The 23,893-nt window shown below is 42.6% G+C and overlaps 1 long non-coding RNA gene across 2 annotated transcripts; it reads right to left on the bottom strand.

The window, feature by feature from the left end:
* Window positions 1-6,562: 6,562 nt before the first annotated feature.
* Window positions 6,563-23,883, bottom strand: LOC108352757 (uncharacterized). 2 transcript variants are annotated; one of them, XR_015637054.1, is made up of 4 exons: window positions 23,696-23,883; window positions 17,002-17,094; window positions 13,402-13,496; window positions 6,563-9,903 (listed from the first exon to the last, which is right to left on the bottom strand). It is a non-coding gene; the product is annotated as an uncharacterized LOC108352757 (long non-coding RNA). The 2 variants fall into 2 exon arrangements; XR_015637053.1 differs by lacking the exon at window positions 17,002-17,094.
* Between the last annotated feature and the right edge of the window lie 10 nt (window positions 23,884-23,893).

Raw genomic sequence — 23,893 nt, forward strand, 5'->3', positions numbered from 1 at the left:
CTAGTTTGTGTATAAGTATTTTGTCCACATGAATGCCTGTGTGCTCTCTCTCTGTGTGTGTGTGTGTGTGTGTGTGTGTGTGTGTGTGTGTGTGTGTGTGTGATGCATATTGAGGCCAGAAGAGGGAACCCAGTTTCCTAGAATTGGGATTATAAAGAGCTGTAAACTGCCACAGAGATGCTGAGAATGTAATCTGGGTCCTCTGGAAGATCTATTTTTTTTTAAATTTTTATTTATGTATTTATTATTTCAAGACTGGCTGGCCTGATTGGCTACGAGCTCTTCACGTGTTCAAAGGATCAGAGGTCTGTGTATGAAGAACAGCAAGGCTTTTTGTTGTTGTTGTTTCTTGTTTAGCTTTCATTGTTGTCTTCGAATGTTATTGATATGTAGATCAAGATGACCTTGAGCTCGCAGAGCTCTGCCCACCTCTGCCTCCCAGGCCCTCGGATTAAAAGTGTGTCTTTTGGAGCACCTTCGTTAGACAGTGCATAAAGAATGATGCACAGTCCTTCAGAACTGAAGCTACTCCTGGACAGGGGTGATGGACTGTCTTATAAAAGCTCACAGAGTTTGAAGAGGATTACTTTGCTAAGGATTTGGGAGTTTGGGGGGCTTCCAGAACATGATTTATTAACTGGATTTTGAGGAAAAGAAAACATCAATAAGACTATTGGAAACTTGATGTATTCAAAAAGATTTTTCTAATTAAAAAAATCTCATTAGGTAAATATTCATTAATAGCAGGTACAATACATAAGTGTATCTTCATAAATACAATTGAATTTGTTAGATATCATATACATGTATGTACACGGTATATACATGTATGTACACACACATGAGTCTTAGCTGTGCTGCATAACACAAGTGCTTTTCCAGCTCGAGTTATTAATTTCTATAGCACAGCAATGCAAGAACTCTACAGTTAAGTTTGTCACTTCCTGTTTAATTTCTCCCATTGTTTTTTGTCTTTCGAAAGCTACCATCTCTACAAAGATCTAGTCAATAGCTTCTCATTTCGGCCACATTCTGAACAGCGTCCAAAACATGACAAGGAATGAAAAGTAGGTTTTCATTTTTTCCACAAGTAAAAGTGAAAATAGAACGGATTAAAGAGAGAACTTGTGTATTGTCCCTGCAAATAATACAGAAGATTATGAGCAATAATTGTCCACATCCTTTCCTCTGGGCGGAGAAGAAAAAAGGGAAGAGCGAATTTTCAAAAAGGTTCTGATGAGCACAAGGAAGAACTTATTTACTATCATGGCATTACACTAGTGGGATAAACTCTCAGCAAAGGTGGAGGCCCTGCCTCAAACATCTTACTCTTAATGATATATTTCCATGTTCCGTAAACAGTTTAGAACTGAGATAGAAGGATTTCTTCGGAGAATCTCACAGGCACTCCTCTCTGTAATCCGACCTCTCCTACAGAGGTGTAGGAGTTCTTTGGTGTAGACTGCAGAAATGAGTAAAGGGAGAAGGTAGGACTCAGCACCAGCTCAGAGCAGGGATTTATTGCTAAGTGTGATGATTGGGAGAAACAGGTCTGCCCTGTCCTCTGTTCTCAGGTACAGTTCCTTCTCAATGGAGAATTAGGATCTTTTCACTTGTGCTTGATAAAGTGGAAGTGGCTTTCTTAAAGATACCAATTTCCATGATCTGGCATGGTGGATGGGCACAAAGTAGAGCTAGACATATAAGTCTGATGAACCGAGGTCCATTCCCAGACCTCACATTAAAAAGCCAAATGGAGGCTGGAGAGATTTCTCAATGGTTAGAGCACCGGCTGTTCTTTCAGAGGACCTGGGTTCAATTCCCAGTGCCCACAGGGCAGCTCACAACTGTCTGTAACTCCAGTTCCAGGGGATCTGACAGTCTCACATAGACATGCAGGCAGGCAAAACACTACTGCACGGAAGAAAAAATAAATAAATCATTTTTAAAGATCCAAATGTGATGGCACACACCTGATGGCACTCCTACAGTAGAGACAAGAGAATTGTGTCAAAGTGTGCAGGTCCAAGTGGAGTATGCAGTGTGGAAACAAAACAAAACAAACCACCATGAGAGGGGCCAGAGAGGTGGCTCAGTGGTTCAGAGCACACATTGATGAGGACCTGAGTTCAGTTCTCAGCATCCATACAACTGCCTGTCCCTCCAGCTCCAGGTGTCTGTTGATACCCTCTTTTGGCCTCCAAGAGCACCCACATTTACAGCAACCCCCCATGCATTTTCATAATTAAGAATAGAAGTAATATAAATAAAAGAGATCCTATCTAACAAGGTGAAAGGAGACAGCCAACTCCTGAAAGTTGTTTTCTGACTTTACATGTACTCCATGGCATGTACACACACACACACACACACACACACACACACACACACACACGAATAACAGTTTTGAGCTAGGCCTGATGGCATAGGTCTGTACCCTGAGTCTGAGACTAAGGTAGTTGAAAGATCTAATCTGGACCCTCTAGAAGAAGATTGAAAAAAATATATTAATATATTATTTTGAGACTGGCTGGCCTGGGATTTACTATATAGACCAAGTCGATGTTGAACTCACAGAGACCTGCCTGCCTCTGCCTCCGGGTGCTGGGATTAAAGGCAGATCTTTAGGGCACCTAAGCTAGACAATGCTGAAAGAAGTAAATGCATGGTCCTTGCTCATTACCTTCTTATCATGAGTGTTTCTAGGAGGGGTTGTAGGAGGCCTCATCAACTGAGAGAGGTGCTGACTCAATATCTTATAATAACAGTGATAGACTAGGACGAAGCTCAACAACAGAGCCCTTAGCTAGCATGCACAAGGCCTTGGGCTCCATCACGTGTACCACACACACGTACACAAAACAAGAAAAAAGAAAAGAAAAATAAAGGAGAGAGAGAGAGAGAGAGAGAGAGAGAGAGAGAGAGAGAGAGGGAGGGAGAGAGAGGGGGAGAGAGAGAGAGAGAGAGAGAGAGAGAGAGAGAGAGAGAGAGAGAGAGAGAGAGAGAGAGCGCCAGGGGCTAGAGATGGTTCCATGGTTAAGAACACTGCTGCCCTTCACAGTTCACAGTTCAATTCCCAGCACCCACATCGTGGCTCTCAACCATCTATAATTCCAGTTCCAGTATCTGACAGTCTTTTCTGCCCTCTGAGGGCAACAGGCATGTATGTAGTGTGCTGACATAGATGCAGGCATATACATTAAATCCAAAGGAGTGGGTAGATAATCACAATCTGGGTGACTGAGTGACTTTGTGATCTTTACTAATTCATATTTGGCCTTGGACAAATGAGTGAACAGAGACCAGTTTGTCCCTCAAATCCAACATGTTACAGAATTATATCAAACAACCAGAGCCTTGAGAATATCATTTTCTGAGAGTATTTTTAAAGCACATTTTTCTGTGGCTGAGCAATACTATGTGGGCAGGAAATGCTATGCTAAGGTAAGTTAGATTAAAAATAGCTTAACATGTTCCCAAACTCTCAAACTAACATTTGTTTTGGTAGGGGAAGCACGCTGAGCGCAGAAGTCAATGGTCAAAACTGGTCTTTTGGTGATTTTGAAAACAGACATAAAGATGCACATTTGAATTTTGAACCATCTTTAGTTTGCCGACTAGAGCCATGGTAAAAGGAGATTAGAAAGTTTTCCAGCTGCCTGAGAGTTTCCATGCGGTCCCTTTGATTATATGATCGAGCCGGTTAGTGGAGAGGAAAAGGAGCGTCAAGCATTAGGAACGCATTTTTGGTTCTGTCACATTTGTGCCACTCACTTCCTCTCTGCATCTGAAGCACACTTCATAAAGCCTTGGTTCGTAGGGGAGAGGGTACGGTTAATGGGCTGCAGCTGTGCATAGAGACCGCCGGTGGCGGGCAGCCCAGTCACGCTGCACAAAACTACCTTGTAAAAGGAAGGGTGGCCACCGAGGCCCAGAGTCCAGGAGCTCCCACACATCAGATTCGTGCAGACGTGAGGACGATGACTCACCAGCAAGCAGCCTTTCAAGGTACAAGACTGAGTGACCCGTAAGAGAGACCTAAGCCTGCCAAATCCTAGGCAGGCACTGAGGAGTTACTTTTGGTAAGAATTGGTCTCTTATGATAAACGGTGAGCTGCGAGCACAGAATTATTCTTAGGAGAGGATTTAAAGTCAAGAGCAAAAAGCATCTTACAGAAAACCATTTCTTAAAGCAGGGAGGAATGGGCCAGTGAGAAGGCCCAGCAGGAAAGGAAAGGGTGCCTGGTGCCTTTTGACTTCATTCCTGGGAAAAACATGGGAAAGGTGAGAATCAACTTCCTTACCTGTGCATCATAGTGTGTGTGTGTGTGTGTGTGTGTGTGTGTGTGTGTGTGTGTGTGTGTGTATAATGAAATAATAAATGAGAAATTAAAATGCCTAGAAGGACTGGTTTAGCTCAGGGCATGTAGAGCTAACACAATGCACAAATTTGTCCTTTTATTGCTCATGGAGCTGGGGGAGTTGTGTGGAACACAGAAGACAACTTTCATTCCATAAGTACGGTCTGTCTTGGATTTTTAAAATTTTTATGTGTGTGTATATTTTTTCTACATCCATGACTATGTACAGTGTACGAGCAGTGCCCTCAGAGGACAGAAGGTGTCAGACCCCTGGGACTGGCTGGAGTTCCAGTCCTGAGCTGTCGTGTGAGTGCTGGGAATCGAACCAGAGTCCTCTGGAAGAGCAGCAAGCACTGTTTACCGTGGAGCATGGTCTCTCTAGTCCTTGTCTTTTTAAACATTTTTATTTATTTATTATTTGTTTTATGTGTATGGATGCTTTGTCTGTGTGCCTCATGTGGTGCCTGGGGTCTGCAGAGGTCAAAAGAAGATACCAGTGCCCCTAGAATGGGAGTTAGATTACCATGAGTCACCAAGCAGATGCTGGGAATTAAAGTCGGGTCCCCTGGAAGAGGAACGAGTGTTCCTCCTAATTTCTGAGCTACCTCTCTAGCCCCTGTCTACCTTGTTTTGTTTTGTATATGATAGGGTCTCTCAGTGATGCAGAACTTAAGTACACTACACTGGATAAACAGTAAGTGCCACGCCCCCAGCCCTTAAGTACCTTTTATGTTTGGGCTCTGTTCTTGGCATCTGAATAACATCAAGGATTAGGATGACCTGCTTCCCTCTAGCAGCTTTCTTTCTCTGTTTTTTGTTTGCTTGGTTGTTTGGTTGGTTTCTTTGTTGTTGTTGACAAGAGAAAGGGTCTCTCTTGTAGAAAGGGCCACTGTGTAGCCCTGGCTGTCCTGGAACTCAGAGATCTGCCTATCACTGCCTCCCAAGTGTTGGGATTAAAGGCTTGCAATATCACGCCAGGCCTCTTGAGCTTTCTTGTGTGAGCAGATAAACAAGATAGACTTAGTGTCACGTGTGTAACACCTGTCATCCCAGTTCTTGGAAGGCAAAACGAGATGAGAGTTCTACACCGCCAGTTTGAGGCCATCCTGTTTTACATTAGGCTTTTATCTCAGAAAACCAAAGCGAAACAGAAACATTTTGGTAGATCAGAGAAGGGCGAGAGGTGTGGAACATGAATTATGTCAAGGTAGGAGGGTGGGCTCTGACTAAGTAAGGCTTCTGGGATGGTCTGTGGGAGGAGTGAAGAGTCCCCTAGCACCCTCCTGGGAAAGAGCTTTCTAAGAAACAGAGGGAAGAGGCCTGAGGGTGGGAGGGAGTATGCCTGACAGGTGGGGAGAAATGCAGGGAAGCCACAGTGGCCCTGAGAGTAAACTGGCAGGTGGAAGGGCCGAGGCTGACGTCACAGGGATTGAGGGTGTGTAGATGTCCCTTCGTGTTCCTTTGGGGATGAACTTAGGGGAAATAAAGGCAGAGCAAAAAGTGTATGGAGGAGTGGAGGGTTCAGAGTCCTAAATGAGGGAGGCACGGAGCTGAATACATAGAATACATACCGAGTCAAGGGTGACTGCTGAGAACTGACTGTAAGAGGGATATGAAGAGGCTTGGGGAAATCAGTGATCCAGTGAAGGAAGGCGGTTTTGTTGCTCAGGCTGGGAGTGGTGAGTGACGAAAGTTACCTGTTCAGAATCTTTTTTGAAAGTGGTAGGAACAGAAATTTCCAAGAAAGTTACGGAATAACCCATGTGTGTCCGCAGGAATCCCTCTGAGGTCATGTGAAGTTTGGAGAAGATGAGAGGAGGGAGAGGGCTGTTGGTCAAAAGCTCCATTCGGGGTCATACTGAGATAGGTCTAAACAGATGTTCAAGTGCAGCTATCTGCAGTCAGGAATCCAGCATCTGGAGCTCAGGAGAACTCCAGACCCGGGACTGTACATATAGGTGTTGTGTTCAAAGCCCTGAGACTGGATAAGACATCCACAAAGGACACAAAAAGACAAGGAAGACAAACAATTAAGAAGGGAGGGCAACCAGACTGTCTTAGGAGACTCGGCCAATAAAATGCCATAAACCTCAAACACTCATTCTTGACTTAAGAGAAATATCAAGAGGAAGCTAGAGGGACCAAGAAACTATCTGGGAGGGAGGGGGAGAATTCAATGCAGAATGGAAGCTACCATATCCTTAGGTGAAAGACTATATTTTTAATTATTTTATTATTTCAAATTACAAAACATTCAGACCGATTGAACAAGTAAAACAGCACAGTTATGTGTAAAAGAAACAGTCCATTGTTGCATCCATCCCCACTCCCTTAGGGGTACCACATTAACAACATGGCATTTGTCCTTTCCTATCATTTGCATGGCTCAGTAGAATCACAAGCTTTTATATAACTCAGCTCTGTAGGCCTTCTCTCATATGTCCACTGTGTCAAAACACAGTCTTATCACATGTTACCATTTTTAAAATGTTAATAGTTTATCAATCACATTCTCAAATACTTGGGTATAATTAATTCCATCTTGTTCTGCCAATGTAGTGTATATTATTCTATGTCTATGTCTATGCAATATACGTATATATGCATACATGCACACACATACAATGCTTAAACATATATGATTGTGGTCTGGATGCAAAGTCTCTCCCATAGGAACAGGTGTTTGAATATTTGGTCCCCAACTAGTAGTACTATTTGTGGGAGTTGTGGACCATTTGAGAAGTAGGACCTATCTGGAGGAAACAGCCCTCTGGGAGCTGTCTGGTGGAGTTGAAGTTTAGCATCTACTTACGTCCTGTCTCCTCTCTGCTTTGTGTTACGAGTAGATGTGAGCTAGCAGGTTCAAGAGATCCTGTCATCACAACTGAAATCTGCTTCTCCCATGGCTTCCCTGCCAGAGTGCCCTCCTCCCCCAACTGTGCAAGTCAAAACGTCCTTCCCTCCTCAGTTGCTTCTTGTCCGGTCTTTGGTCCCAGAAACAAGAAAGGCAAATAAACACATTAAGATGCAGACACATTAATAGCATATCACAGTAGGTTTTGTTGTTTTGTTTTTGTGAGACAGGTTTCACCGAATAGCCCTGACTGTCCTGGAACTCCTTCTGTAGACCAGGGTGACCTCAAGATCAACCTTCCAATGCCTCCTGAATGCTGGGATTAAAGGCATGAACCAGCCTCAACTCCCTGACTCACACTAGATGTTTTTTTCTTTTTTAATCTGAATGAAGTTCTTAGAAAACTTTAGACCTGTGTCTTCTTTCACCTTCCTCCTTTCAGCATCTACCCAAATCGTACTCCAGAGTGGCAGAGCCCCACTGTTAACCCCATGTCTGTGCCTTACCATGTCCTTAAGCTCATGCAATCCTAAACAGATGGAAGTCTGTTTACAAACATAAACACACACATACACCACACACATACACACACACACACACACACACACACACACACACAACTTACCATGTACATCAGTCTGCCTCTAGGAGCCGTAAGACTCCAGTGGCTTGCCCTTCTCACGCCACGCTTGTGAGAATCCTAATTCACTAAAAGTTCCCTTCTACCTTGGAAGTCAAAGCCTACTATTTTATGAAGCAGAGACACCATTCAGCACGTTTGCAAATGTAGCAAAAAAAATTATTAAACTGTTCCTTCACGGTTATGCGTTTACTTTGCTTCTAATTTTTTGCTACTACAATTTTGCATAAAGCCTTCCATATTGGCTTGTTGTTAATTATTTCCACCTGCCTCGGGGTTGAATCACTAGGTCAAAGGTTGTGCAGATTTTTTAACAGATTTTTTAGGACTACAGCAACAGTTCAGTTTCACAAACACTGCAACAGTATTAGTCTTTTGAATGTTTTGAATCTCATGGGTGTAACATAATGCCTCGTAACTAGTGGAGTAATTTTATTTGGTGTTTTTAGGCAGGGTCTCAGGAAGTCCAGGATGACCTCAAATTCACTATGTGGTTAAGGCTATCCTTGTTTCTCCTGCCTCTACCTTCTGAGTGTGGGATTATAGGCATATGCTGCCACATCTGGCTAGATATTATTATCCTAACTGCAAAACCCAAAATGCTGGTGAGCTTAAAAACTTTTAACATGTTTTTTAGTTACTTGGAATGTTTTATCTTTCCTTTATCGACTTCTATGTATTTGCTGCTTGTGAGAAATATTTACCCCTCATGTGTTATCTGTGTTTCACGTGCTTTACTAAACAAGTTTTGACATGACGGTCTTGGCATCTCTGGCCATTTAGAGGTTTTGAGTTTTGTTACCACCCATTTCCCATTTCCCGAGTTCCTGGTTTTAGTTTTTGGAACGTGTTCTCTGTCACCCACGTCTGCGTGTAGCTACCTGAATGTTTCTCTAAGGCTTATGGCTTACACTTAAGTTTTTAATCCATTTAGAATCTGTTTTTAGACTTGTGAAATTGAGACCCAAGTTCATTTTGTTCTAGATGAATAGCCAGTTACACCGGCACTGGTTATTGAATAAACCATTCTTTCCCACAGAATTGAAATACTGCCTTTGTCACATATTAAATTATGATATATGCTGAAATCTATTTTTGGATTCAGTGTTCGGCTCCACTGATTTGTCTGTCCTGATGCCGATACCATGTTGATTGCATTACTGTGATTTTTATCACTGCGGCTTTCAGTTGAAGGCAGGCCTCTCATTATTTATCTTCAACAGAACTTTTTGTTGTTGTTATTATTCAAGCTTAGGATATTTGTGTGTGGATTTCTGAATGACTCTGTCTGACTTATTCCACCTTGTAAAAGGGAGAACTGTCCAGACTGTAACTCGGATGCTACCGCTCTCTTAAGAAGGGCATTGTTCTTCACTGGAGTACGTGAAAAGTTCAGTAGCATTTTATTTTTAGTTCTGTATTTTAATTTTATGGGTATGAATGTTTTGTCTATGTGGTATGTATGTGCACTACATGAAGTGAGCATGATGTTTGATTTCCTGAAATTGGAGGTACAGCCAGCTGTAATCCACTGTGTATGTGCTGAACCCTGATCCTCTTCAAGAGCAGCAAGTGCTCTTCCCCACTGGATGATCTCTCCAGGCCATTTATAACAGCTAAAATTAAGCGATTCCTGATATGAAGATATGTCTGATCATGTTCTAATCCCCCGTTATCTCATGGCTTATTTGGATAGAATCCTGATAGCTAAAGCTGTCAGTGAGCTGATGGTGCTAAGTGTTCAGGTTGTTTTAGTCTACAGAATCCCCCCTCTTCTTCCATTCTTTACTGAAGTAAAGAGGTTGTTTCCCCAAAACACTCCCTTAGCCTGAGCTTTGTTATCTGCAATGTTGTGGTGTCATTCAATGTCCAACATTCATTTAGGTCGTGGAGAAGGCCTAATTGTTGTTGTTGCTGTCAGAAGTCCATCTACCGATCTGTTAGGACCTCCACAACGCTGAATAGATCCATCCTTTCATCTCTGTTAACTGGAACAGCTCTCGAAGGTCCTTCTACAAAAGTTGGTATCTTTTCCAACCACCTAGTGCCTGGGAATATAGAAGACAACAGGACTGTTCAGAGGATGTGGTCTCTTGGAACCTGCTAAAGACAGTAACTATGTTTTCTTTACTTCTAAACTGTCAGATATAAGCATAATGGATATGGTTTCAATGTAGCATAATTATTAATGTTATTTGTTTCGCTGCTCTGTGGCAGCTTTTTCAGATTGCTCTTGAGTCTTTGCATAAGGCTGGGGGAGGGTCTTTGAATCTGACAAGGAAAGAAAGAGAAAGAAAGAAAGAAAGAAAGAAAGAAAGAAAGGAAAGAAGAGAGGGAGGAAGGGAGGGAGAGAAGGGAGGGGAGGAGAGGAAAGGGAAAAGAAAAAAGAAAAGAAAAGAAAGTCAGGTGCTCAGGTCAGGTGCATTTCCTACCCAGACCCTTCAAGGCTGCAACCAAAGGTCCTTCTGCCCACTGGAGGAACTGTCTGGAAGCCCTGTAAACACACTTGCTGATATTCGCTAAATCATTACATTGAAGCTTTATCTGGGGACAGCAGAAAGCAGAGGGTATTTATACACTTGCATGTCCTAAACTTATAATGGCATTTTACATTCACCTACAGGATACCTAACTCGATGGTGTGCTTCCTCCTACACCTAAGACATGCTACTGTTGACAATCCCAACAGAACTGCTCCTTGAATTGAGGTAGGGACTTCATAAATATTTTTCACTTGCAACCCATTTTCACTTGAAATTTGTTTTTGGTGCTGATGATCAAACCCCCTTTATACATGCAAGTACTCTACCACTGAGCTGCAACCTCAGCCCCTGACTCAGTAATTTAAATATGTATTATTTATATATATATTATATTAAATATATAGTTTATAAGACAGATATATGAATAAAACATTTTCTGGGAATAAATCATTAAGAAATTTACTTTAAAATTTTAGATATATTTTAAAGATATAATGTAGCCTCAGTTGTCCTGGAACTCACTCTATAGACCAGGCTAGCTTCAAACTCAGAGATCCACCTGCCTCTGCCTCTAGAATACTGGGATCAAAGGTGTGTGTAACCAATACCCAGTTGATATTTTTAAAATATATTTATGACATTTTTATTGAGTGCATATGTGTATATATGCATACACATGCAATGGACCATGTGTGGAGGTCAAACGACAACTTGCAGGAGTCACTTCTCTCTTTCTATCATGTGGATCCTAAGGAGATACTCAAGTCTTGGCAGCAAGTACCTCCATCTACTGAGTCATCTCACAGACCGGTGTCTTAGGATTTCACTGCTGTGAACAGACACCATGACAAAGGCAAGTCTTATAAATTTCTGGGGCTGGCTCACAGGTTCAGAAGTTTAGTCCATTATCATCAAGGAGAGAACATGGCAGAATCCAGGCAGGCATGGTGCAGGAGGAGCTGAGAGTTCTACATCTTCATCCGAAGGAAGCCAAGAACAGACTAGGCATCCTCAGGCAACCAGGAGGAGTCTTCAAGCCTACCCCCACAGTGACACACCTACTCCAACAAGGCCACACCTGCTAACAGTGCCACTCCCTGGGCCAAGCATATACAACCATTGCATTCCACTCCCTGGCTTGTTCAAACATGAGTCTATGGGGGCCATACCTAAACATAGCATAGTGCAAAATACAGTTAGTCCAACTTCAAAAGTCCCCATAGTCTATAGCAGTCTCAACAGTGTTAAAGTCTCTTCTGAGATTCGTGCAATCACTTAGCTGTAATCTCCAAAGCAAGACAGGAAACCAGCTGGGCAAACTCCAAACATCTCCATGTCTGATGTCTATGCAGTCTTCAGATCTCCAACTTCTTTTTTCATCTTTGTTGACTGCATCAAACTTCTTTCACTTGGGCTGGTTCCACTCCCTGTTAGAAGCTTTTCTCAGCAGATAGACCATGACTCTGGCATCTCAAACATCCTGGAGTCTCCAAGGCAACCTCAGCATTACAGCTTCTTGTTTCAGTGTCTGGGATCCACACATGATCTTCTGGGCTCATCCAAAGGACTGGCATCACTTCTCCAACTCTACCCTCTATAGCACTCTAAGCTCAGGTTGATCCACTCCACTACCACTGCTGTTCTTGGTGATCAACCCAAGGGACTGGCGTATCCAATATACTGGAGTCTTCTGCTACAACTAGACTTTACCAATAATCTCTCACAGGCTCTCCTCATGGTGCCAAGCCTCAAATCCTTTGTATCATCCCTTCAGTCCTGGGCTGTCAACTACAATGGAGGCTGCACCTTCACTAATGGCCTTTCATGGCCTCTCACAGTGCCAAGCTTTAGCTGCTCTTCATGACCCCTTCATGCCTTCAAAACCAGTACACCTGGGTGACTCTTACACCTTACCAAGTACGGCTGCAGCATGAGGTACAACCTTGGCTGTCTCTGGGACACGGCTCTCAAAAAACATTTCCCAGAAGATTTAACCTCAGTGGTGCTGCTCTCTTCTTAATCACCACTAATTTCTTAGCTCCAGCTAACCAGCACCAATTGTCCCAGTAGTCGCTTCTATTTTTCACTCTAAAGTCAGAGCCATGTGCCCAAAACTGCTGAGTTCTGCTGCTTGCTGGACCTGGAGCATGGTGTTCTTTTTTCTATCACATTATCACCAGCTTTCTGTTTTCCAGCTCCTTCATTGCTTAAGCTGGACTGTCCTGGAACTTCTTCCTTTGACTGACTTTGAACTCAGAGATTTGCATGCATGTTTCCTAAGCACTGGGATTAAAGGTGTGGTTCACCAAGCCTGGAATTAATTTTTTTCTTCTCCTAGAACTTGCTCTGTTCTAGGCTGGGCTTGAACTCAGAGATCTGCTTGTCTTTTCTTCCTGGAATTAAAGGCTTGTACTACGGTGCCTGAACCTAAACTTAGCTGGGAGGAATCTTGCCACAAGGTCATTACTCCCTTAATTCAATTTAATATCCTTGAACACAGAATTCAGCTCCATTTCACTTCCTGGTGCCCCTTTAATACTCCAACCATATATTTTATATTTTTCCTTTCTCAGCTTGCTTTTCTTGTTCAAAATTTTCTTCATGAGACTTAACCAGAGAACAAAATCTATGATGGTTGTTTCTGAGACTTCCTTTGACAATGCAATTTAATCTGAGTCTCTTCACATTAGCCTCAGATAGACTCACTAGAAAAGGGCAAAAAGTAGCCACATTCTTCACCAAAATAACACAAAAACAGTATCTAGGCCACATTCTGAAATTCTTCTCCACTGAAACCTCTTGGGCCCAGGCTACACAGTTCAAATCACCCTCAGAAACAAAGTCTTCCTTATTCTTACTAGGACTAGCCCATTAAGCTCAACTGAATTCATTCCACTGCTTTCCAGAGTATCCAAATCTACATTCTTCCAAACAAAAGCATGGTCAGGCCTATCACAGCAGTACCCAACTCCTGGTACCAATTTCTGTCTTAGTTAGGGTCTTACTGACACCATGACCAAGGCAAGTCTTATAAGCTTCAACATTTAATTGGGGCTTGCTTACCTATTCAGAGGTTCACTCCATTATCATCAAGAAGAGAACATGGCAGCATCCAGGCAGGCATGGTGCAGGAGGAGCTGAGAGTTCTACATCTTCATCTGAAGGAAGCCAAGAACAGACTGAACATCTTCAGGCAGCTTGGAGGAGGTTCCCCACCCCCACAGTAACTCACTTCCTCCAATAAGGCCACACCTTCTAATAGTGCCATTCCCTGGGCTGAGCATATGCAAACCATTACACCTAGTGTGCTGACCAATTTTCTGTCAATTTGACAGAGGCTAGAGCCAGCTGAGAGCATGGAACCCGAATTGAGAAAATGCCTCCAGAAGATTGGGCTGTAGTCTAGTCTGTAGAGCATTTTCTTAATTAGTGATTGATTTGGGAGGACCCAGCCCATTGACTGATGTGGATGGGGTCACCCCTGAGATTGTGGTTCTAGGTTCTATAAGAAAGCAGGTAAATAAGCCCTGGGAAGCAGACCAGAAAGCAGCAGCCCTCCATGACCTTTGTATCAGTTTCTGCCTCCAGGTTCCTGCCATGTTTGAGTTCATGTCCTAGATGCCTTTGATGATCAACAGTGAAATGGAAGTGTAGGCCAAAGAAACCCTTTCCTCCTCACTCCCCAAGTTGATTTGGTCATGGTGTTTTATCACAGTAATAGTAACTCTAACTAAGATACCTGGTGTGGATATACTTTTAACATTAGAGAATAAATAAAATTGCATATTAATTACATGGATGTGTTCTGTGGTTTGAATGGGGAATGTCTCCAACAGGCTCACATGTCTGAATATTTGTCCCTTCCTGGTAGGGCAGTTTCAGAAAGATTTGGAGCCTTTATATGGTAGTCTTGCTGGAGAAGGGGTTCAAACGCATCAAATTTTGAGGGAATGTAAATAAGTGTAGGGCCATCCACGGGGCATGAGCAGTGTACCAGTGGCCGCCCTCCCAGAGAAGAACTACTTTCCTAATGCCCAGTATCCGTGAACAGCCAATAGTTCCCCAGCTGGAGTATGACCTTGTGAGCTTCCTGCTCATTCATGCTAGAATGTACATTGGCTGGATGTTGTGTACGTCTTGTGCAGGAAACCATAACTCCTAAGTACAGCAGAATTTCATGTCCAGAAGACAGATCCCATAGCACTCCACTCTATGCTCAGGCTGTTACATTCTCTCTGCATCCTCCTTGAGATATTCCTTGAGTCTTAGGGAAGGTTGATATAAATATCCCTTTTAGGGTTGAACACTCATCAGTCCACATATTCTCAGTAATCTCATCAGTTATGAGTTTATATTAACCACTATCCACTGCAAAAAAAAGTTTCTCTAAGGTTAAGAGAACAGATCCACAGGTACAGATGTAAATATTTAAAAGACAGTTTGACAACATGGCCATTTAGTAAATTTACAGTAGTAGATTTCCCCCTCTAGGTCCTAAGACCTCCTAAAGCAATGAACTTTGACAAGTATTAAATTCCTATTGTGGAGCAGGCTTCAAATCCAATCAGAAAGTTGGATTTGTTAATGCCAATATCCTATCTTGCCTGGCAGATATATTAATTCTCTTTCCCTCCTCTGCAAGACAGAGGCTCTATATTTACCTCTGGCTGTTCTGAAATGTGTTATGAAGATCAGGTTAGCCTCAAACTCATAGAGATCTGCCTGCCTCTGCCTATCAAGTGCTGTGATTAAAGACACATAACACTATGCCTGGCTATTTAATTTTCTATGTAAAAATGAATAAGCATATTTACTTCATTAGTATGTAAATTTGCTTTCATCTTTAATAAATGATAAAATTACATGTACGCCCAGGAATTATCTTAAAATACATTCCTTGATTATTTATTAAGAGTAAATGTTCTCTGTATATGCTTACTTTATACACCTATACACACAGCATTACATGAAAAATTCCTGTTAATCCATGACATCACTCTGCAGGGTCAAAAAAGTCAAGAAAATTTCCATATACCCAACACCTGGGAGGTGACAAGATAGGTATCCACAGAAAAGACGTGGCAGGGCATGGTGGTACACACATTTAATCCCAGCACTCCTGAAGCAGAGGCAGGAGAAATTCTATGATTATAAGGCTGTCCTGGTCTACAAAGCTAACTCCAGGACAGTCAGGACTTCATAAAGAGACTTTGTCTCAACAAACAAACAAACAAGCAAGCAAACAAACAAACAAACACAAAAACAATGGAAAGAGAGTATCAAAGAGTCTCAGGATCTCTAGGCAAGTTTGAGTGGTGAAGGTTTTCTCTCTAAAGTTAGGGAAGAGTGCAACGGGCCTAGCAGAAATGAAGGTATTTTCCAGAGACACCTGTGCTTCTCAGTCACCAGGCTATTCAAACAATGGACCCCAAAGAAAAAGCAATTTCTCCAGAAATCTCATGCTTGTGGAAGGGAAAGGTAACAGTTAGGCAGGGAAACCTGTTCTTTCAAAGGAGAGATTTCACACAGTTCTAGCAACTCGACAGACTATCTTACAGGAGGAGAATGAAGGGCTAATGGTGGATGGAACCACGCCTTAAATGAGAGGTCATCAGTGTACAACTTTTTAGCCGTCTATTTAAACTTCAATCCCATTTCAGGATCCTAGAGATCCAAACTGGGTTCCTTTGTCCCTCTTTCCATGTGGCTACACTGAATACCTTTCCCTTTTTGGTTCTCCATTTTTAATTTGGCTTAATTGGCTTATTGAGGACCAGTGGCCAGACCTATCTTGGACACAAGTTGTTACTTGCAAGTTCCATAACAAGACTGTAACAGCTGACTACTTCTTCAAGTGGAAAAGGGACAATATGTGACTTTCAGGAACATTTTGAAGAAAGACAATATTAAAGGAACTGTGATTTTCTAGAATCTGATTCAGAGAAGTGACAGCTTATGGATCACCTGACAAGGAATGCAAATTGTGTTCTAGGGGAGTTCAGTAAGCCACAAAATAAAATGGTGACTTGGGGCATAGGTCTGGGTAGAGTGTATATGAATGAGAACTTCTAAAGGAAGCTGTGTCTGCAGAGCCTGATTGGTTAGAACTGCAGTTCTGTGGAAGGGTTGGAATGTTGGAGGTCTAAGAGCTAGTTATCTTACCTTGGCCTACTTCTAACCCTAAGAACAGTCAATCTTTGCCCACATCTGTGTCTAAACTAACATCTTGTGACTAATAGATAGTAATATTGAGATAGGGTCAATTCTAGTTAGCAGTTTCCAAGAGCAAAGGTATATGAGGAGTCTATTAAAATAAACACAGTAATTAATGGGTATAGAGTTTCAGTTTACAAGGTGAAAAAGTCCTGGGGATAGGTGTACAAGTGTTCTGAATTTTTCTGCACTGTATACATTAGGAATGGGGCTGGGATGATCTGGAGAGATGGATCGAGTGCTGAAAGCACATACTGCTCTTGCAGAGGATCCAGATCAGTTCTCTGTGCCCACACAGCAACTCACAAGCATCTGTAAGTCCAATTTCAGGGAATCCACCCTCTCGTGGCCTCCACAGGCACCAGGCATGCATGTGGTGCACGACAGACATGCAGGGAAAACACCGCACATATAAAGATAAATGAAAATGTCAGGGGTGGTGGTACGAACCTTTAACCCAAGCACTTGGGAAGCAGTAGCAAGCAGATCTCTGGTCTATATAGTGAGTTCCAGGATAGCCAGGGCTATACAGAGAAATCCAGTCTCAAAAACAAAACAAACAAACAAAACCAAAAAGTTTTTTAATCCATTAAATCAAACCACTAGCTTCCACCAAAGCAAAAAGTAAGAATGTTGTCAGATAGCATCTTGGGCCTATAGAAAAGCTTTTCCCATCTTGCTCACTCTCTAATGTACCCACAAATGTATTTTAAATTGCACTGGTTTATGACTGTTTTTGTTCTGTAAAGATTCGATCAAACCTCATGAAACCACTTCCGCATTGGAACATGGAATTTGGGGGAACCTGTATCTGGGCAGTCTTGCCATTTGATTCCTGTTCTTGTGAGTCAGCATGTCCACAGGTGGCAGGATATGTTTATCCAAGAACAGTGTCTTCCCTCTGCACACCTGCAGTTCTACTGAATAGTTTCATAGCGCTCAATACATATGTGTACAGTTTTGTCAATTATATACTTAAACACTTTATAATCATTAACAAAAGAAAGCTAATTAGTATGACTGTATGAATCAACTCAAATAGTTTTTAGTTTTTATTTTTAAAAAGCTGTTTTTTTAACATTTATTCATCATATGTTATGAGCACATGCTTCATGAAACATATATAGAAGTCAGAGAACATCTTTCAAGAGTCAGTTTTCTCCTCTCATTATTTATGTTCCTGGGATTGAACATGAGTCTTCTGGCTTAGTAGTCATCATTTGTACAGACTGAACCAACTTGGTACTAACTTGGAGTCACAGTCTCTCTCTCAAGATATACAGAAAATGTGGTACATTTACACAATGGAATATTACTCAGCTATCAAAAACAATGACTTTATGAAATTCATAGGCAAATGGATGGAACTGGAAAATATCATCCTGAGTGAGGTAACCCAATCACAGAAAAACACACATGGTATGCACTCATTGATAAGTGGCTATTAGCCCAAATGCTTGAATTACCCTAGATGCACAGAACACATGAAACTCAAGAAGGATGACCAAAATGCGAATGCTTCACTCCTTCTTTAAAAGGGGAACAAGAATACCCTTAGGAGGGAATAGGGAGGCAAAGTTTAGAACAGAGGCAGAAGGAACACCCATTCAGAGCCTGCCCCACATGTGGCCCATACATATACAGCCACCAAGCTAGATAAGATGGATGAAGCAAAGAAGTGCAGGCTGACAGGAATCAGATGTAGATCTCTCCTGAGAGACACTGCCAGAATACAGCAAATACATAGGCGAATGTCAGCAGCAAACCACTGAACTGAGAATAGGACCCCCGTTGAAGGAATCAGAGAAAGGACTGAAAGAGCTTGAAGGGGCTTGAGACCCTATATGAACAACAATGCCAACCAACCAGAGCTTCCAGGGACTAAGCCAGTACCTAAAGACTATACATGGACTGACCCTGGACTCTGACCTCATAGGTAGCAAAGAATAGCCTAGTAAGAGCACCAGTGGAAGGGGAAACCCTTGGTCCTGCCAAGACTGAACCCCCAGTGAATGTGATTGTTGGGGGGAGGACGGTAATGGGGGGGAGGATGGGGAGGGGAACACTCCTATAGAAGGGGAGGGGGAGGGGCTAGGGGGATATTGGCCTGGAAACCGGAAAAGGAAATAACAATCAAAATGTAAATAAGAAATACCCAAGTTAATAAAGATTGGAGAGAGAGAGAGAGAGAGAGAGAGAGAGAGAGAGAGAGAGAACCTGGAGTTCACCACACTGAGATATCTCCAAAGTAGAGAACTTACGTACCTTGCAGTTCTCATCATAGGAATGCAGTGGTCAGTAAAACAGCTTCTTCAGGCCCTAGAGGCTATATTCTTAGAATAGTATTCCAGCTCACATAGATAGGACATAGAAAAGAGATTCAAAGCTTTAAGTTGGCCCCTCAGACTACATGATCCAGTAGATCCTATAGTATAAGGGCGTTGAGTAAAAAAAAAAAAAAAAAAAATGAGGTGTAGGTTTTATGGCAAACTCCAAGGGGAGAATCATGGTGTGGATTCTGGATCAAAGCCATACCAACTGCAAAAGAGAAATATGTACTTTTCAAAACAGTTCTTGGAGCAATGTGGTGCCCAAATAGACACAGAGAAGTGGCAACATAGTGTCTTAGGGTTTTACTGCTGTGAACAGATACCATGACCAAGGCAACTCTTTTAAGAGACAACATTTAATGGAGGTTGGGTTATAGGTTCTGAGGTTCAGTCCATTATCATCAAGGCAGGAACATGGCAGTATCTAGGCAGGCGTGGTACAGGAGGAACAGAGTTCTACATCTTCATATGAAGGTTGCTAGCAGAATACTCATTCCCAGGCAGCTAGGATGAGGGCCTTAAAGCCCACACTCAAAGCCCACCTACTCTAACAAGGCCACACCTTCTAATAGTGCCACTCCCTGGGCTGAGCACATTCAAACCATAGCACATGGATAAACAAAATTTGTTTTCCATTATGGTTGATTTCAAACTATCAAATGGCATCCATAGGCTCACAACAGGTTCATAAATAAAAACAAAACACATAGAAGTGGGCATAGTGTAAAAATCTTTATTTCCCATGTTCATACCTATTAGAAGGCATCCATTACACAGATGATGCTAAAAAGTCATGTACCATCCCATTACATCAGCCAGCCCCCATCAGATTTATTGAATTATTATATTAGGAACAAACACATGAACCCAGGACAGCTGTTATATCATATATTGTAGTACCAAGAGCCACTTTAGAGTCACCAGCTGGAGGGAACACCTTACAAAGATGGCATGCTACCCTTTAGAGCACCATGTGCCTTTTGAATGAATGACCTCTAATGGAGCTATTTCCCTAACAGTAGAATACAAAGGTCTGGAAATCAGGAATCGGAATCTCTTTGCCTGCCTTAATTCCCAACAATCCATCTTTTAGTGTTTTCTTCTAATGGAGACTCTAGGTGTCTAGTACTAAGAATAATTTTGGGGATAGAGGGAGTCATTTGTTTTTTTTTCTGTTTGCCTGCCTGCCTGCCTACCTGCTTGTCTGTCTGTCTGTCTGTCTGTCTGTCTGTCTTAGGGTTTCCTTTGCTGAGAAGAGACACCATGACCAAGACAACTCTTATAAAGGACAACATTTAATTGAGGCTGGCTTATAGGTTCTGAGGTTCAGTTCATTATCATCATGGAAGAAAGCATGAGAACATCCAAGCAGGCATGGCACACCAGAGGGGCTGACAGTTCTACCTCTTGTCCCATCCCAAAGGCAAACAGGAGAAGCAGAGGTAGGCAAATTTCTGAGTTTGAAACCAACCTGATCTACAGAGCAAATTCCAGAACAGCCAGATCCAACTCTGTCTCAAAAAACCAAAGGTGGGGGGAAAGGTAGATAGATTAGATGATTAATAGTGTGGTGGTTTGAATATGCTTGGCCAGGGAGTGGCACTGTTAGGAAGTGTGGCCCTGTTGAAGGAAGCATGTCACTGTGGGGGTGGGTTTTAAGACTCTCCTCATAGCTCCCTGGAAGACTATCTTCTCCTGTTTGCCTAAAACTTACAGAGCGATCACCACAGGGTCTTATGTCCTGATCCTATGGGATAAGGACCAGATTGTATATCCCTTACAATGAACATGTTGCTTCCTTGAGTTCTGCAAGTCATTCTAACAAATTGTTAAACCAGAACTTGTCCCTGGTTGAACAGGGGCCAAGGCAGTCTGGGGACTACTGAGCTTATGGATGGCACCTAGGGAGAGGACATCTTCAGGTTTGTTGTTAGATTGATTTCCTGCGTGTGGGTGTTTGCCTGCATGTATTTATGCGCACCATATACATGCCTGGTGACTGTGGAGGTCAGAAGAGGGTGTTAGAGCCCTGGTAACTGGAGTCACAGATAGTTGTGAGCTGACATGTGGGTGCTAGGAATTGAACTCAGCTCCTCGGCAAGAGCAGTGAATGCTTTCAACCACTGAGCCATCATCTCTCCAGTCCTGAATCTTTAGGGGTGTTGTTGTTGTTGTTGTTTTTCTTTTAAAGGAACCTTGACCTTAACTTTTGGGGTCTGAGGTAACATCACATAGCTGATGACCCAATTGCATGGGGGTCCAGAGATGTAGTGCTTGCTTCTCCATCGCAGTGATCGAATAACCCAGCGTGGGCGGCTTAAAGGAGGAAAGATAAAAGCAGGACTTAAGTGCTTTGCTGCTGTTTTAGCCCTTACCTCTTGGGCAGGGCTCTCCAGGTTGTGCATAAGTGGCCTGTCTTTGCATCCAGAGGATGGCACTTCCTTATCCAGTATCGATTGTTCTCTTTGGGGCCTACACATGAGTCTCTAAAGTTTTAGGATTTCTGCTAGAAATGCTTCCCTCCTTTTCTTCCTCCAGCTCAGAGACACACCTGCCTCTGCCTCCCAAGTGGTGTACTTTCTATGACCCTTGCGGACCTTATGTAATGTCTCTTTCCTCAGGATCTATTCTTTCAACTTCAGTCCAGACTAAGACCCCTTATTCGTTCTCGCCACCCCAGTCCTCTCTAGATGGCATTTTTAGGACTTGTCACAGTCTTGTCAAAGCACCTTTCTATGCACTTAGCTGTTCAATGCTGTTTCTCTCCTTTCAGTAAGTTTCATGAAGGCAGAAAACACAGTTGTCCTGTTTTTGTGTTGTTGTTTCCTCCCCTCCCCCCATTTCTCTAGCACTTAACTCAATGCCTGACACAGGCTTAAAAAGATCCACTGAATGAATACATTAAAGATTGGTTGATGGATAATCTTGAGGTCAACTTGACTATATCTGAAATCAATTCGAACCCAAGCAGCTGGGCGTACCTGTGAGAATTGTTTTGTATTGTTTTGTTTTGTTTTGCTTTCTCTGAGACAGGTCCTTGGCTATCCTGGAGCTCACTAAGTAGACCAGGAAGACCTGGAATTGACAGGTATCCACCTGTTTCTGTTTCCTGAGTGCTAGAACTAGAGGTGCTCTTCAACCTTCTTGGTGGCAGCCCCTATAAAAAAACGAAGCCCTTGTTCTTTTGTTCTTGGCAAGTTCATCTGTCCTGCTGCTGGGGTATTCCTTCCCTGGTATTAGAACCTATTTTGGGGGGAGGGGGCTTCTGATGAAGGTCAAAGACCAGCTGAGACCTCCAGCCTCATGGATGAAACAACTACCAGATTCTTGACCTTTCTGTTAGAAGACAGTGACTAGCCAGAGCACAGTCTATAATTCACTTTAAGAAATTCCTATATATATCTACATTTTCATTCTCACATGTAGGACCCTGATTAAGGCAATTAAGTATTAAGTATAGAGTAGTAGTTATCTCCTCTTGGTTGGACATGACCAGCATTATCCTACATCAGAGAAGCTATGATGGTAATTCACATGAGCTCCTCATAGGACTGACCCATCAACACACATCTTGGAGGGAAAAGGATGGTCATGGGGTTTATAAAGCTCAAGAGTCTGCACAAGAACAAGAGGCCCCTCCGATCCAGGAACTATAAAGAGGAATACAACTGACAAGGGTAGGGCTCTTTTTGAATGGAATTGCCTGTAAGATACTCATGGGACTTTTCAGTGGCTGGTTGTGGGGGGGGGGGGACACCCACTATGTTACTCTGGCTGTCCTGGAACTCACTATGTAAAACAAACTGACTTTGAACCCACACAAATCTGCTTGGCTCTGCACTCAGGAGTGCTGGGATTAAAGGCACTTACTACCACACCTGGCTTAATTGATTGTCAATGTACATTTAGAAGGTTGTATTGGGTATTGTGAAAGTAACAAAAAGATATTCATTTGAATTTGTACTGATGGATGATACAAAAATAGAAGCTGTCATCTGCCATGTTTCTGTTGTATTTAATCTTTTGAGAATTTTTGAGGGACTAGAGCCAAGGAGCAGTCAAGGAGAATCTTGACATGAAGTGATACTCTGTGTTTGGGCTGATCATTAGAATTCTTTCCCCCCACACTTCTGGAAATAAATGCAATTGAGCAAGCACATAGGCTGAAGGGAGAAAGATACACAACCTCTTAAGTGTCACCTTCCCTCAACAACTTGCCATTACAGTGGAGTTTTAATGGATGCGCTATTTGTTGATTTCCTTCAGTCTAGGTGATTATGTCTATAAAATGTCTTTCAGGGTTCACTCTACTAAGGAGCACAGCAACTAGGCATGCTAGGGCATGTCTTTAATCCCAGCACTGGGAGGCAGAGACAGCACCTGATCTCTGAATTCCAGGCTAGCCTCTTCTACAGAGCATGTTTGAGGACAGCCAGAACTACACAGAGAAACCCTGTCTTAGAAAACCAAACCAAACCAAACCAAACCAAACCAAACCAAACCAAACCAAACCAAACGAGGACAGAGATAGGGTTAACATCTCCAAGTGCCTAATATGTACTCATATATACACAAACGGAGAGAGACTAGGGCAGAGGATTGGAGAAAAAATAAGGTGTCCAGTACGAATTCCTCCAATTTTCTGAACCCTATCCAAAACACCTATAGATTGAATAAATACTGTTCTGGGGTAAGTGGACAAAACGAGTCACAGTAAATTAACATGTTTCTCACCGCGGCTGGGAATCTGGCGCAACAACTGCAAATTCCTGTTCTGGAGTTATAAAATAATTGTGCCCTGCTCTGCCACTTACCAGCTGTGTGATCTTGTTTCCTTAAGCCTTCCTGAGCTTCAGACCCTAAAAACAAAAGTAAATACACAGCTGGATAGATTTCCTAATTAGAACTAGGCTTTTCCAACTTTCCGAACGAACTCCAGGCAGCAAGTGACAGCTTGAGGCTCATCTTCGTCCTTCGCAATCGCTCAGAGCGGCTCACAGCTAGGAGGAGAG

Source organism: Rattus norvegicus, chromosome 14 (assembly GCF_021556685.1).
Source record: "Rattus norvegicus strain SHRSP/BbbUtx chromosome 14, alternate assembly SHRSP_T2T, whole genome shotgun sequence".
Lineage (NCBI taxonomy): Eukaryota > Metazoa > Chordata > Mammalia > Rodentia > Muridae > Rattus > Rattus norvegicus.